Genomic DNA, 13,221 nt, shown 5'->3' with positions numbered 1-13,221 from the left:
ATTATCCACCATGCCAATATCAAGTGTTTCTAAACTCATAGCTGACTCGGGAAATATGACGTTATTTCAGAATGAACATTAACTGGTTAGTGCATCATGCTTTGTGACATTATGTTAGCTAGCTTAGCCCCAGTTAGATCATGTGTTTTCACTTATTGTTTGTAGTGTTCTGCCTGGTGACACTCGTTCATTCGTGTACAGTTAGATTACTTGTTGGTTATCACTGCATTGTCGGAACTAGAAGCACAAGCATTTCGCTACACTCGCATTAACATCTGCTAACCATGTGTATGTGACAAATAAAATTTGATTTGATTTGACCTGGTTGTTCGTTCTGAATAGTATTATCTATTTTGTTCAAAACAGTGGCAGCATGTGCAGCAATTCTCATTCGGTTGTTGGCATGAACATTGTGAAATAGGTGTATTTATGCTGTTGTTCAAATGCACAGATCACTTTATGTAGCTTCAAAACTTGGCATCATATTTCTGTCATGTGATTTGTTGACAACTCCATCTTGCGCCCCTGGTATTCAACCAATCAGCGACCGCTTCTTTCCCTCCTACAGGTGAAGGCTTTCTTTCCAAAACCCCGTATATCAATTTTCAGAAATTCAACCAATTAGCGACCGCTTCTTTTTGTTGTTTAAAGAAATGTATGAAATATGTTGTTTTTTACTATCTAGTCGTGGCATGGGGTTGTTCAATGACAGACTTGCATTTGTTTAAATATATCACTTGATGGTTTCATTTCAGAGGCAAGTAATCGTGTTTTTTGGGGGGCTAAATCAAACCAAATTGTATTTGTCATGCTATATACACTGAACAAAAATAGACGCAACACATAACAATTTCAAGGATTTTACAGAGTTACATTTCATATTAAGGACATCAGTAAATTTAAATAAATTCATAATCTATGGATTTCACATGACTGGGAATACAGATACATAAAATTAAAAAATTAAAGTAGGGGCGTAGATCAGAAACCCAGTCAGTATCTGGTGTGACCACCATTTGTCTCATGCAGCGCGACACATCTCCTTCACATAGAGTTGATCAGGCTGTTCAAATGTTGCCCCACTCCTCGTCAACGGCCGTGCGAAGTTGCTGGATATTGGCGAGAACTGGAACACGCTGTCGTACACGTCATGAAATGGGTTTCCGTGGCCTAAAATCCCCAGGTGCAATGCCAAGAGCCAGCTGGAGTGGTGTAAAGCTCGCTGCCAATTTGTTTTACCTTTATTTAACTAGGCAAGTCAGTTAAGAGCAAATTCTTATTTTCAATGATGGGTTAACTGCCTGTTCAGGGACAGATTTGTACCTTGTCAGCTGGGGGATTTTAACTTGCAACCTTTTGGTTACTTGTCCAATGCTCTAACCCCGCCCTCCAATGGACTCTGGAGCAGTGGGAACGCTTGAATCTGGCTTTGGCGGGATGCCAAGAGAATTCTACCTGCCCGACTGCAGTGGCTACAATGTGGTGCAGGAGGAATACTGGTCTGGGGCTGTTTTCTCCCATGGTCAATGTGGTGCAGGAGGAATAATGGTCTGGGGCTGTTTTCTCCCATGGTCAATGTGGTGCAGGAGGAATACTGGTCTGGGGCTGTTTGTTCTCCCATGGTCAATGTGGTGCAGGAGGAATACTGGTCTGGGGCTGTTTTCTCCCATGGTCAATGTGGTGCAGGAGGAATACTGGTCTGGGGCTGTTTGTTCTCCCATGGTCAATGTGGTGCAGGAGGAATACTGGTCTGGGGCTGTTTTCTCCCATGGTCAATGTGGTGCAGGAGGAATACTGGTCTGGGGCTGTGTTCTCCCATGGTCAATGTGGTGCAGGAGGAATACTGGTCTGGGGCTGTGTTCTCCCATGGTCAATGTGGTGCAGGAGGAGTATTGGTCTGGGGCTGTTTGTTCTCCCATGGTCAATGTGGTGCAGGAGGAATACTGGTCTGGGGCTGTTTGTTCTCCCATGGTCAATGTGGTGCAGGAGGAATACTGGTCTGGGGCTGTTTATTCTCCCATTGTCAATGTGGTGCAGGAGGAATACTGGTCTGGGGCTGTTTATTCTCCCATGGTCAATGTGGTGCAGGAGGAATACTGGTCTGGGGCTGTTTATTCTCCCATGGTCAATGTGGTGCAGGAGGAATACTGGTCTGGGGCTGTTTTCTCCCATGGTCAATGTGGTGCAAGAGGAATACTGGTCTGGGGCTGTGTTCTCCCATGGTCAATGTGGTGCAGGAGGAATAATGGTCTGGGGCTGTTTGTTCTCCCATGGTCAATGTGGTGCAGGAGGAATACTGGTCTGGGGCTGTGTTCTCCCATGGTCAATGTGGTGCAGGAGGAATACTGGTCTGGGGCTGTGTTCTCCCATGGTCAATGTGGTGCAGGAGGAATACTGGTCTGGGGCTGTGTTCTCCCATGGTCAATGTGGTGCAGGAGGAATACTGGTCTGGGGCTGTGTTCTCCCATGGTCAATGTGGTGCAGGAGGAATACTGGTCTGGGGCTGTGTTCTCCCATGGTCAATGTGGTGCAGGAGGAATACTGGTCTGGGGCTGTGTTCTCCCATGGTCAATGTGGTGCAGGAGGAATACTGGTCTGGGGCTGTTTGTTCTCCCATAGTCAATGTGGTGCAGGAGGAATACTGGTCTGGGGCTGTTTTCTCCCATTGTCAAGTCTAGGTCCCTTAGTTCCATTGAAGGGAAATCTGAACCCCATCAGCGTACAATGACACTAGACGATTCTGTGCTTCAAACTTTGTGGCAACAGTTTTGGGGAAAAGCTCTTTCCTGTTTCATCATGACAACGCCCCCTGTGCACAAAGCCAGGTCAGAAATAGTTTGTGGAGATCTACTCAATGCTACTAATTTACTAGCATAGAGTGTTAAAGACAGGTTCCAGTAAAGACAGGTTCCAGGTTCCATGGTAAAGACAGGTTCCAGTTGATATGGATGGTAAAGACAGGTTCCAGTTGGTATGGATGGTAAAGACAGGTTCCAGTTGGTATGGATGGTAAAGACAGGTTCCAGTTGGTATGGATGGTTCCAGTTGGTATGGATGGTAAAGACAGGTTCCAGTTGGTATGGATGGTAAAGACAGGTTCCAGTTGGTATGGATGGTTCCAGTTGGTATGGATGGTAAAGACAGGTTCCAGTTGGTATGGATGGTAAAGACAGGTTCCAGTTGGTATGGATGGTAAAGACAGGTTCCAGTTGGTATGGATGGTAAAGACAGGTTCCAGTTGGTATGGATGGTTCCAGTTAGTATGGATGGTAAAGACAGGTTCCAGTTGGTATGGATGGTTTCAGTTGGTATGGATGGTTCCAGTTGGTATGGATGGTAAAGACAGGTTCCAGTTGGTATGGATGGTAAAGACAGGTTCCAGTTGGTATGGATGGTAAAGACAGGTTCCAGTTGATATGGATGGTTCCAGTTGGTATGGATGGTAAAGACAGGTTCCAGTTGGTATGGATGGTAAAGACAGGTTCCAGTTGGTATGGATGGTAAAGACAGGTTCCAGTTGGTATGGATGGTAAGACAGGTTCCAGTTGATATGGATGGTTCCAGTTGGTATGGATGGTTCCAGTTGGTATGGATGGTTCCAGTTGGTATGGATGGTTAAGACAGGTTCCAGTTGGTATGGATGGTTTCAGTTGGTATGGATGGTTCCAGTTGGTATGGATGGTAAAGACAGGTTCCAGTTGGTATGGATGGTAAAGACAGGTTCCAGTTGGTATGGATGGTAAAGACAGGTTCCAGTTGGTATGGATGGTAAAGACAGGTTCCAGTTGGTATGGATGGTAAAGACAGGTTCCAGTTGGTATGGATGGTAAAGACAGGTTCCAGTTGGTATGGATGGTAAAGACATGTTCCAGTTGGTATGGATGGTAAAGACAGGTTCCAGTTGGTATGGATGGTAAAGACAGGTTCCAGTTGGTATGGATGGTTCCAGTTGGTATGGATGGTAAAGACAGGTTCCAGTTGGTATGGATGGTTCCAGTTGATATGGATGGTAAAGACAGGTTCCAGTTGGTATGGATGGTAAAGACAGGTTCCAGTTGGTATGGATGGTAAAGACAGGTTCCAGTTGGTATGGATGGTAAAGTATGGATGGTTCCATGTTCCAGTTGGTATGGATGGTAAAGACATGTTCCAGTTGGTATGGATGGTAAAGACAGGTTCCAGTTGGTATGGATGGTAAAGACAGGTTCCAGTTGGTATGGATGGTTCCAGTTGATATGGATGGTAAAGACAGGTTCCAGTTGGTATGGATGGTAAAGACATGTTCCAGTTGGTATGGATGGTTCCAGTTGATATGGATGGTAAAGACAGGTTCCAGTTGGTATGGATGGTAAAGACAGGTTCCAGTTGGTATGGATGGTTCCAGTTGATATGGATGGTAAAGACAGGTTCCAGTTGGTATGGATGGTAAAGACAGGTTCCAGTTGATATGGATGGTAAAGACAGGTTCCAGTTGGTATGGATGGTAAAGACAGGTTCCAGTTGGTATGGATGGTAAAGACAGGTTCCAGTTGGTATGGATGGTAAAGACATGTTCCAGTTGGTATGGATGGTAAAGACATGTTCCAGTTGGTATGGATGGTTCCAGTTGGTATGGATGGTAAAGACAGGTTCCAGTTGGTATGGATGGTAAAGACAGGTTCCAGTTGGTATGGATGGTAAAGACAGGTTCCAGTTGATATGGATGGTAAAGACAGGTTCCAGTTGGTATAGACAGGTTCCAGTTGGTATGGATGGTTCCAGTTGGTATGGATGGTTCCAGTTGGTATGGATGGTAAAGACAGGTTCCAGTTGGTATGGATGGTAAAGACAGGTTCCAGTTGGTATGGATGGTAAAGACAGGTTCCAGTTGGTATGGATGGTTCCAGTTGGTATGGATGGTAAAGACAGGTTCCAGTTGGTATGGATGGTAAAGACAGGTTCTAGTTGATATGGATGGTAAAGACAGGTTCCAGTTGGTATGGATGGTTCCAGTTGATATGGATGGTTCCAGTTGGTATGGATGGTAAAGACAGGTTCCAGTTGGTATGGATGGTTCCAGTTGATATGGATGGTTCCAGTTGGTATGGATGGTAAAGACAGGTTCCAGTTGGTATGGATGGTAAAGACAGGTTCCAGTTGGTATGGATGGTTCCAGTTTGTATGGATGGTAAAGACAGGTTCCAGTTGGTATGGATGGTTCCAGTTGGTATGGATGGTAAAGACAGGTTCCAGTTGGTATGGATGGTAAAGACAGGTTCCAGTTGGTATGGATGGTTCCAGTTGGTATGGATGGTTCCAGTTGGTATGGATGGTTCCAGTTGGTATGGATGGTAAAGACAGGTTCCAGTTGGTATGGATGGTACAGACAGGTTCCAGTTGGTATGGATGGTAAAGACAGGTTCCAGTTGGTATGGATGGTACAGACAGGTTCCAGTTGGTATGGATGGTAAAGACAGGTTCCAGTTGGTATGGATGGTAAAGACAGGTTCCAGTTGGTATGGATGGTAAAGACAAGTTCCAGTTGATATGGATGGTAAAGACAGGTTCCAGTTGGTATGGATGGTAAAGACAGGTTCCAGTTGGTATGGATGGTAAAGACAGGTTCCAGTTGGTATGGATGGTAAAGACAGGTTCCAGTTGGTATGGATGGTAAAGACATGTTCCAGTTGGTATGGATGGTAAAGACATGTTCCAGTTGGTATGGATGGTTCCAGTTGATATGGATGGTAAAGACAGGTTCCAGTTGGTATGGATGGTAAAGACAGGTTCCAGTTGATATGGATGGTAAAGACAGGTTCCAGTTGGTATAGACAGGTTCCAGTTGGTATGGATGGTTCCAGTTGGTATGGATGGTTCCAGTTGGTATGGATGGTAAAGACAGGTTCCAGTTGGTATGGATGGTAAAGACAGGTTAAAGACAGGTTCCAGTTGGTATGGATGGTAAAGACAGGTTCCAGTTGGTATGGATGGTTCCAGTTGGTATGGATGGTAAAGACAGGTTCCAGTTGGTATGGATGGTAAAGACAGGTTCTAGTTGATATGGATGGTAAAGACAGGTTCCAGTTGGTATGGATGGTTCCAGTTGATATGGATGGTTCCAGTTGGTATGGATGGTAAAGACAGGTTCCAGTTGGTATGGATGGTTCCAGTTGGTATGGATGGTAAAGACAGGTTCCAGTTTGTATGGATGGTAAAGACAGGTTCCAGTTGGTATGGATGGTTCCAGTTGGTATGGATGGTAAAGACAGGTTCCAGTTGGTATGGATGGTAAAGACAGGTTCCAGTTGATATGGATGGTAAAGACAGGTTCCAGTTGGTATGGATGGTTCCAGTTGATATGGATGGTTCCAGTTGGTATGGATGGTAAAGACAGGTTCCAGTTGGTATGGATGGTTCCAGTTGGTATGGATGGTAAAGACAGGTTCCAGTTGGTATGGATGGTAAAGACAGGTTCCAGTTGGTATGGATGGTTCCAGTTGGTATGGATGGTAAAGACAGGTTCCAGTTGGTATGGATGGTAAAGACAGGTTCTAGTTGATATGGATGGTAAAGACAGGTTCCAGTTGGTATGGATGGTTCCAGTTGATATGGATGGTTCCAGTTGGTATGGATGGTAAAGACAGGTTCCAGTTGGTATGGATGGTTCCAGTTGATATGGATGGTTCCAGTTGGTATGGATGGTAAAGACAGGTTCCAGTTGGTATGGATGGTAAAGACAGGTTCCAGTTGGTATGGATGGTTCCAGTTTGTATGGATGGTAAAGACAGGTTCCAGTTGGTATGGATGGTTCCAGTTGGTATGGATGGTAAAGACAGGTTCCAGTTGGTATGGATGGTAAAGACAGGTTCCAGTTGGTATGGATGGTTCCAGTTGGTATGGATGGTTCCAGTTGGTATGGATGGTTCCAGTTGGTATGGATGGTAAAGACAGGTTCCAGTTGGTATGGATGGTACAGACAGGTTCCAGTTGGTATGGATGGTAAAGACAGGTTCCAGTTGGTATGGATGGTACAGACAGGTTCCAGTTGGTATGGATGGTAAAGACAGGTTCCAGTTGGTATGGATGGTAAAGACAGGTTCCAGTTGGTATGGATGGTAAAGACATGTTCCAGTTGGTATGGATGGTAAAGACAGGTTCCAGTTGGTATGGATGGTAAAGACAGGTTCCAGTTGGTATGGATGGTAAAGACAGGTTCCAGTTGGTATGGATGGTAAAGACATGTTCCAGTTGGTATGGATGGTAAAGACATGTTCCAGTTGGTATGGATGGTAAAGACAGGTTCCAGTTGGTATGGATGGTAAAGACATGTTCCAGTTGGTATGGATGGTTCCAGTTGATATGGATGGTAAAGACAGGTTCCAGTTGGTATGGATGGTAAAGACAGGTTCCAGTTGGTATGGATGGTAAAGACAGGTTCCAGTTGATATGGATGGTAAAGACAGGTTCCAGTTGGTATAGACAGGTTCCAGTTGGTATGGATGGTTCCAGTTGGTATGGATGGTAAAGACAGGTTCCAGTTGGTATGGATGGTAAAGACAGGTTCCAGTTGGTATGGATGGTTCCAGTTGGTATGGATGGTAAAGACAGGTTCCAGTTGGTATGGATGGTAAAGACAGGTTCTAGTTGAGTTGGAGTGAGTGGTCGCATCTGCACTTCGCTCCCGCGGGTAGTATAACTTTTTTGTTATATTTCATTATATCACAACGGTTTGATTTGTCTAATCTTAGCAATTTCTTCTCAGCTAGCTACATAGCCGTCTTTGTATCAAAGATAATTGCGTAATTATCGTATTTCGCCGTCCTAACGTAGTCTTCACTAGCCAGCTAGCTAACGTCCACTGATTAGCTGCACTGGAGAAACTATTACACTCAACTGAACGACTTGATTAGTGTAGTGTTAGCTAGCTACATAGCTGCCTTTGCTGTCTTCGTTTCATCGTATCCAAGATAATTGTGTTGTTTAGGTTTAGAGTGTGTAGTCTTAGAGTGATTATCTTAATTTACCGAGGTTAGCTAGCCAGCTATTTGTCGTCCTTAACGTAGGTGACTCTGCTAGCTAGCCAACACTAGCCAACGTCTTCTGTATAGAACTCAACTACCCGGTCGCATTCACAGGTAGTATCACATTTTCACTTCATTTCATTACAGTACAACGGTTTGATTTGTTTGATCGTAGCTAGCTACATAGCCGTCTTTGTATCAAAGATAATTGTGTAGTCTAGAGCGATTTTCTAGGTTCGCTAGCCAGCTATTGTCGTTCTTTTAACGCAACGTAACGTAAACAACACTGCTAGCTAGCCAGCTAGCCCCCGAATAGCAACACTGCAGAAACTATTACACTCAACGGAACGACTTGATTAGTGTAGTGTCAACAACGCACCCACTGCCAGCTGGCCTACTTCAGCAGTACTGTATCATTTTAATCATTTTAGTCAATAAGATTCTTGCTACGTAGCTTAACTTTCTGAACATTCGAGACGTGTAGTCCACTTGTCATTCCAATCTCCTTTGCATTAGCGTAGCCTCTTCTGTAGCCTGTCAACTATGTGTCTGTTTATCCCTGTTCTCTCCTCTCTGCACAGACCATACAAACGCTCCTCACCGCGTGGCCGCGGCCACCCTACTCTGGTGGTCCCAGCGCGCACGACCCACGTGGAGTTCCAGGTCTCCGGTAGCCTCTGGAACTGCCAATCTGCGGTCAACAAGGCAGAGTTCATCTCAGCCTATGCCTCCCTCCAGTCCCTCGACTTCTTGGCACTGACGGAAACATGGATCACCACAGACAACACTGCTACTCCTACTGCTCTCTCTCCGTCCGCCCACGTGTTCTCGCACACCCCGAGAGCGTCTGGTCAGCGGGGTGGTGGCACCGGGATCCTCATCTCTCCCAAGTGGTCATTCTCTCTTTCTCCCCTTACCCATCTGTCTATCGCCTCCTTTGAATTCCGTGCTGTCACAGTTACTAGCCCTTTCAAGCTTAACATCCTTATCATTTATCGCCCTCCAGGTTCCCTTGGAGAGTTCATCAATGAGCTTGATGCCTTGATAAGCTCCTTTCCTGAGGACGGCTCACCTCTCACAGTTCTGGGCGACTTTAACCTCCCCACGTCTACCTTTGACTCTTTCCTCTCTGCCTCCTTCTTTCCACTCCTCTCCTCTTTTGACCTCACCCTCTCACCTTCCCCCCCTACTCACAAGGCAGGCAATACGCTCGACCTCATCTTTACTAGATGCTGTTCCTCCACTAACCTCATTGCAACTCCCCTCCAAGTCTCCGACCACTGCCTTGTATCCTTTTCCCTCTCGCTCTCATCCAACACCTCCCACACTGCCCCTACTCGGATGGTATCGCGCCGTCCCAACCTTCGCTCTCTCTCCCCGCTACTCTCTCCTCTTCCATCCTATCATCTCTTCCCTCCGCTCAAACCTTCTCCCACCTATCTCCTGATTCTGCCTCCTCAACCCTCCTCTCCTCCCTCTCTGCATCCCTTGACTCTCTATGTCCCCTATCCTCCAGGCCGGCTCGGTCCTCCCCTCCCGCTCCGTGGCTCGATGACTCATTGCGAGCTCACAGAACAGGGCTCCGGGCAGCCGAGCGGAAATGGAGGAAAACTCGCCTCCCTGCGGACCTGGCATCCTTTCACTCCCTCCTCTCTACATTTTCCTCCTCTGTCTCTGCTGCTAAAGCCACTTTCTACCACGCTAAATTCCAAGCATCTGCCTCTAACCCTAGGAAGCTCTTTGCCACCTTCTCCTCCCTCCTGAATCCTCCGCCCCTCCCCCTCCTCCCTCTCTGCAGATGACTTCGTCAACCATTTTGAAAAGAAGGTCGACGACATCCGATCCTCGTTTGCTAAGTCAAACGACACCGCTGGTTCTGCTCACACTGCCCTACCCTGTGCTCTGACCTCTTTCTCCCCTCTCTCTCAGTTGTATGGATGGTTCCAGATGAAATCTCGCGTCTTGTGACGGCCGGCCGCCCAACAACCTGCCCGCTTGACCCTATCCCCTCCTCTCTTCTCCAGACCATTTCCGGAGACCTTCTCCCTTACCTCACCTCGCTCATCAACTCATCCCTGACCGCTGGCTACGTCCCTTCCGTCTTCAAGAGAGCGAGAGTTGCACCCCTTCTGAAAAAACCTACACTCGATCCCTCCGATGTCAACAATTACAGACCAGTATCCCTTCTTTCTTTTCTCTCCAAAACTCTTGAACGTGCCGTCCTTGGCCAGCTCTCCCGCTATCTCTCTCTGAATGACCTTCTTGATCCAAATCAGTCAGGTTTCAAGACTAGTCATTCAACTGAGACTGCTCTCCTCTGTATCACGGAGGCGCTCCGCACTGCTAAAGCTAACTCTCTCTCCTCTGCTCTCATCCTTCTAGATCTATCGGCTGCCTTCGATACTGTGAACCATCAGATCCTCCTCTCCACCCTCTCCGAGTTGGGCATCTCCGGCGCGGCCCACGCTTGGATTGCGTCCTACCTGACAGGTCGCTCCTACCAGGTGGCGTGGCGAGAATCTGTCTCCTCACCACGCGCTCTCACCACTGGTGTCCCCCAGGGCTCTGTTCTTGGCCCTCTCCTATTCTCGCTATACACCAAGTCACTTGGCTCTGTCATAACCTCACATGGTCTCTCTTATCATTGCTATGCAGACGACACACAATTAATCTTCTCCTTTCCCCCTTCTGATGACCAGGTGGCGAATCGCATCTCTGCATGTCTGGCAGACATATCAGTGTGGATGACGGACCACCACCTCAAGCTGAACCTCGGCAGGACGGAGCTGCTCTTCCTCCCGGGGAAGGACTGCCCGTTCCATGATCTCGCCATCACGGTTGACAACTCCATTGTGTCCTCCTCCCAGAGCGCCAAGAACCTTGGCGTGATCCTGGACAACACCCTGTCGTTCTCAACCAACATCAAGGCGGTGGCCCGTTCCTGTAGGTTCATGCTCTACAACATCCGCAGAGTACGACCCTGCCTCACACAGGAAGCGGCGCAGGTCCTAATCCAGGCACTTGTCATCTCCCGTCTGGATTACTGCAACTCGCTGTTGGCTGGGCTCCCTGCCTGTGCCATTAAACCCCTTCAACTCATCCAGAACGCCGCAGCCCGTCTGGTGTTCAACCTTCCCAAGTTCTCTCATGTCACCCCGCTCCTCCGTTCTCTCCACTGGCTTCCAGTTGAAGCTCGCATCCGCTACAAGACCATGGTGCTTGCCTACGGAGCTGTGAGGGGAACGGCACCTCAGTACCTCCAGGCTCTGATCAGGCCCTACACCCAAACAAGGGCACTGCGTTCATCCACCTCTGGCCTGCTCGCCTCCCTACCACTGAGGAAGTACAGCTCCCGCTCAGCCCAGTCAAAACTGTTCGCTGCCCTGGCCCCCAATGGTGGAACAAACTCCCTCACGACGCCAGGACAGCGGAGTCAATCACCCTTACCTTCCGGAGACACCTGAAACCCCACCTCTTTAAGGAATACCTAGGATAGGATAAGTAATCCCTCTCACCCCCCTAAGTTTTAGATGCACTATTGTTAAGTGACTGTCCCACTGGATGTCATAAGGTGAATGCACCAATTTGTAAGTCGCTCTGGATAAGAGCGTCTGCTAAATGACTTAAATGTAATGTAAATGTAATGTAAATGGTAAAGACAGGTTCCAGTTGATATGGATGGTAAAGACAGGTTCCAGTTGGTATAGACAGGTTCCAGTTGGTATGGATGGTTCCAGTTGATATGGATGGTTCCAGTTGGTATGGATGGTAAAGACAGGTTCCAGTTGGTATGGATGGTTCCAGTTGGTATGGATGGTAAAGACAGGTTCCAGTTGGTATGGATGGTAAAGACAGGATCCAGTTGGTATGGATGGTTCCAGTTTGTATGGATGGTAAAGACAGGTTCCAGTTGGTATGGATGGTTCCAGTTGGTATGGATGGTAAAGACAGGTTCCAGTTGGTATGGATGGTAAAGACAGGTTCCAGTTGGTATGGATGGTTCCAGTTGGTATGGATGGTTTCAGTTGGTATGGATGGTTCCAGTTGGTATGGATGGTAAAGACAGGTTCCAGTTGGTATGGATGGTACAGACAGGTTCCAGTTGGTATGGATGGTAAAGACAGGTTCCAGTTGGTATGGATGGTAAAGACAGGTTCCAGTTGGTATGGATGGTAAAGACAAGTTCCAGTTGATATGGATGGTAAAGACAGGTTCCAGTTGGTATGGATGGTAAAGACAGGTTCCAGTTGGTATGGATGGTTCCAGTTGGTATGGATGGTAAAGACATGTTCCAGTTGGTATGGATGGTAAAGACATGTTCCAGTTGGTATGGATGGTTCCAGTTGATATGGATGGTAAAGACAGGTTCCAGTTGGTATGGATGATAAAGACAGGTTCCAGTTGGTATGGATGGTAAAGACAGGTTCCAGTTGATATGGATGGTAAAGACAGGTTCCAGTTGGTATAGACAGGTTCCAGTTGGTATGGATGGTTCCAGTTGGTATGGATGGTTCCAGTTGGTATGGATGGTAAAGACAGGTTCCAGTTGGTATGGATGGTAAAGACAGGTTCCAGTTGGTATGGATGGTAAAGACAGGTTCCAGTTGGTATGGATGGTTCCAGTTGGTATGGATGGTAAAGACAGGTTCCAGTTGGTATGGATGGTAAAGACAGGTTCTAGTTGATATGGATGGTAAAGACAGGTTCCAGTTGGTATGGATGGTTCCAGTTGATATGGATGGTTCCAGTTGGTATGGATGGTAAAGACAGGTTCCAGTTGGTATGGATGGTTCCAGTTGGTATGGATGGTAAAGACAGGTTCCAGTTGGTATGGATGGTAAAGACAGGTTCCAGTTGGTATGGATGGTTCCAGTTGGTATGGATGGTAAAGACAGGTTCCAGTTGGTATGGATGGTAAAGACAGGTTCTAGTTGATATGGATGGTAAAGACAGGTTCCAGTTGGTATGGATGGTTCCAGTTGATATGGATGGTTCCAGTTGGTATGGATGGTAAAGACAGGTTCCAGTTGGTATGGATGGTTCCAGTTGGTATGGATGGTAAAGACAGGTTCCAGTTGGTATGGATGGTAAAGACAGGTTCCAGTTGGTATGGATGGTTCCAGTTGGTATGGATGGTTCCAGTTGGTATGGATGGTAAAGACAGGTTCCAGTTGGTATGGATGGTAAAGACAGGTTCTAGTTGATATGGATGGTAAAGACA

The sequence above is a fragment of the Oncorhynchus gorbuscha genome, linkage group LG18 (genome assembly GCF_021184085.1).
Source record: "Oncorhynchus gorbuscha isolate QuinsamMale2020 ecotype Even-year linkage group LG18, OgorEven_v1.0, whole genome shotgun sequence".
NCBI lineage: Eukaryota > Metazoa > Chordata > Actinopteri > Salmoniformes > Salmonidae > Oncorhynchus > Oncorhynchus gorbuscha.
The sequence above is the reverse complement of the archived record's forward strand: the minus strand, read 5'-3'. Positions refer to the sequence as shown.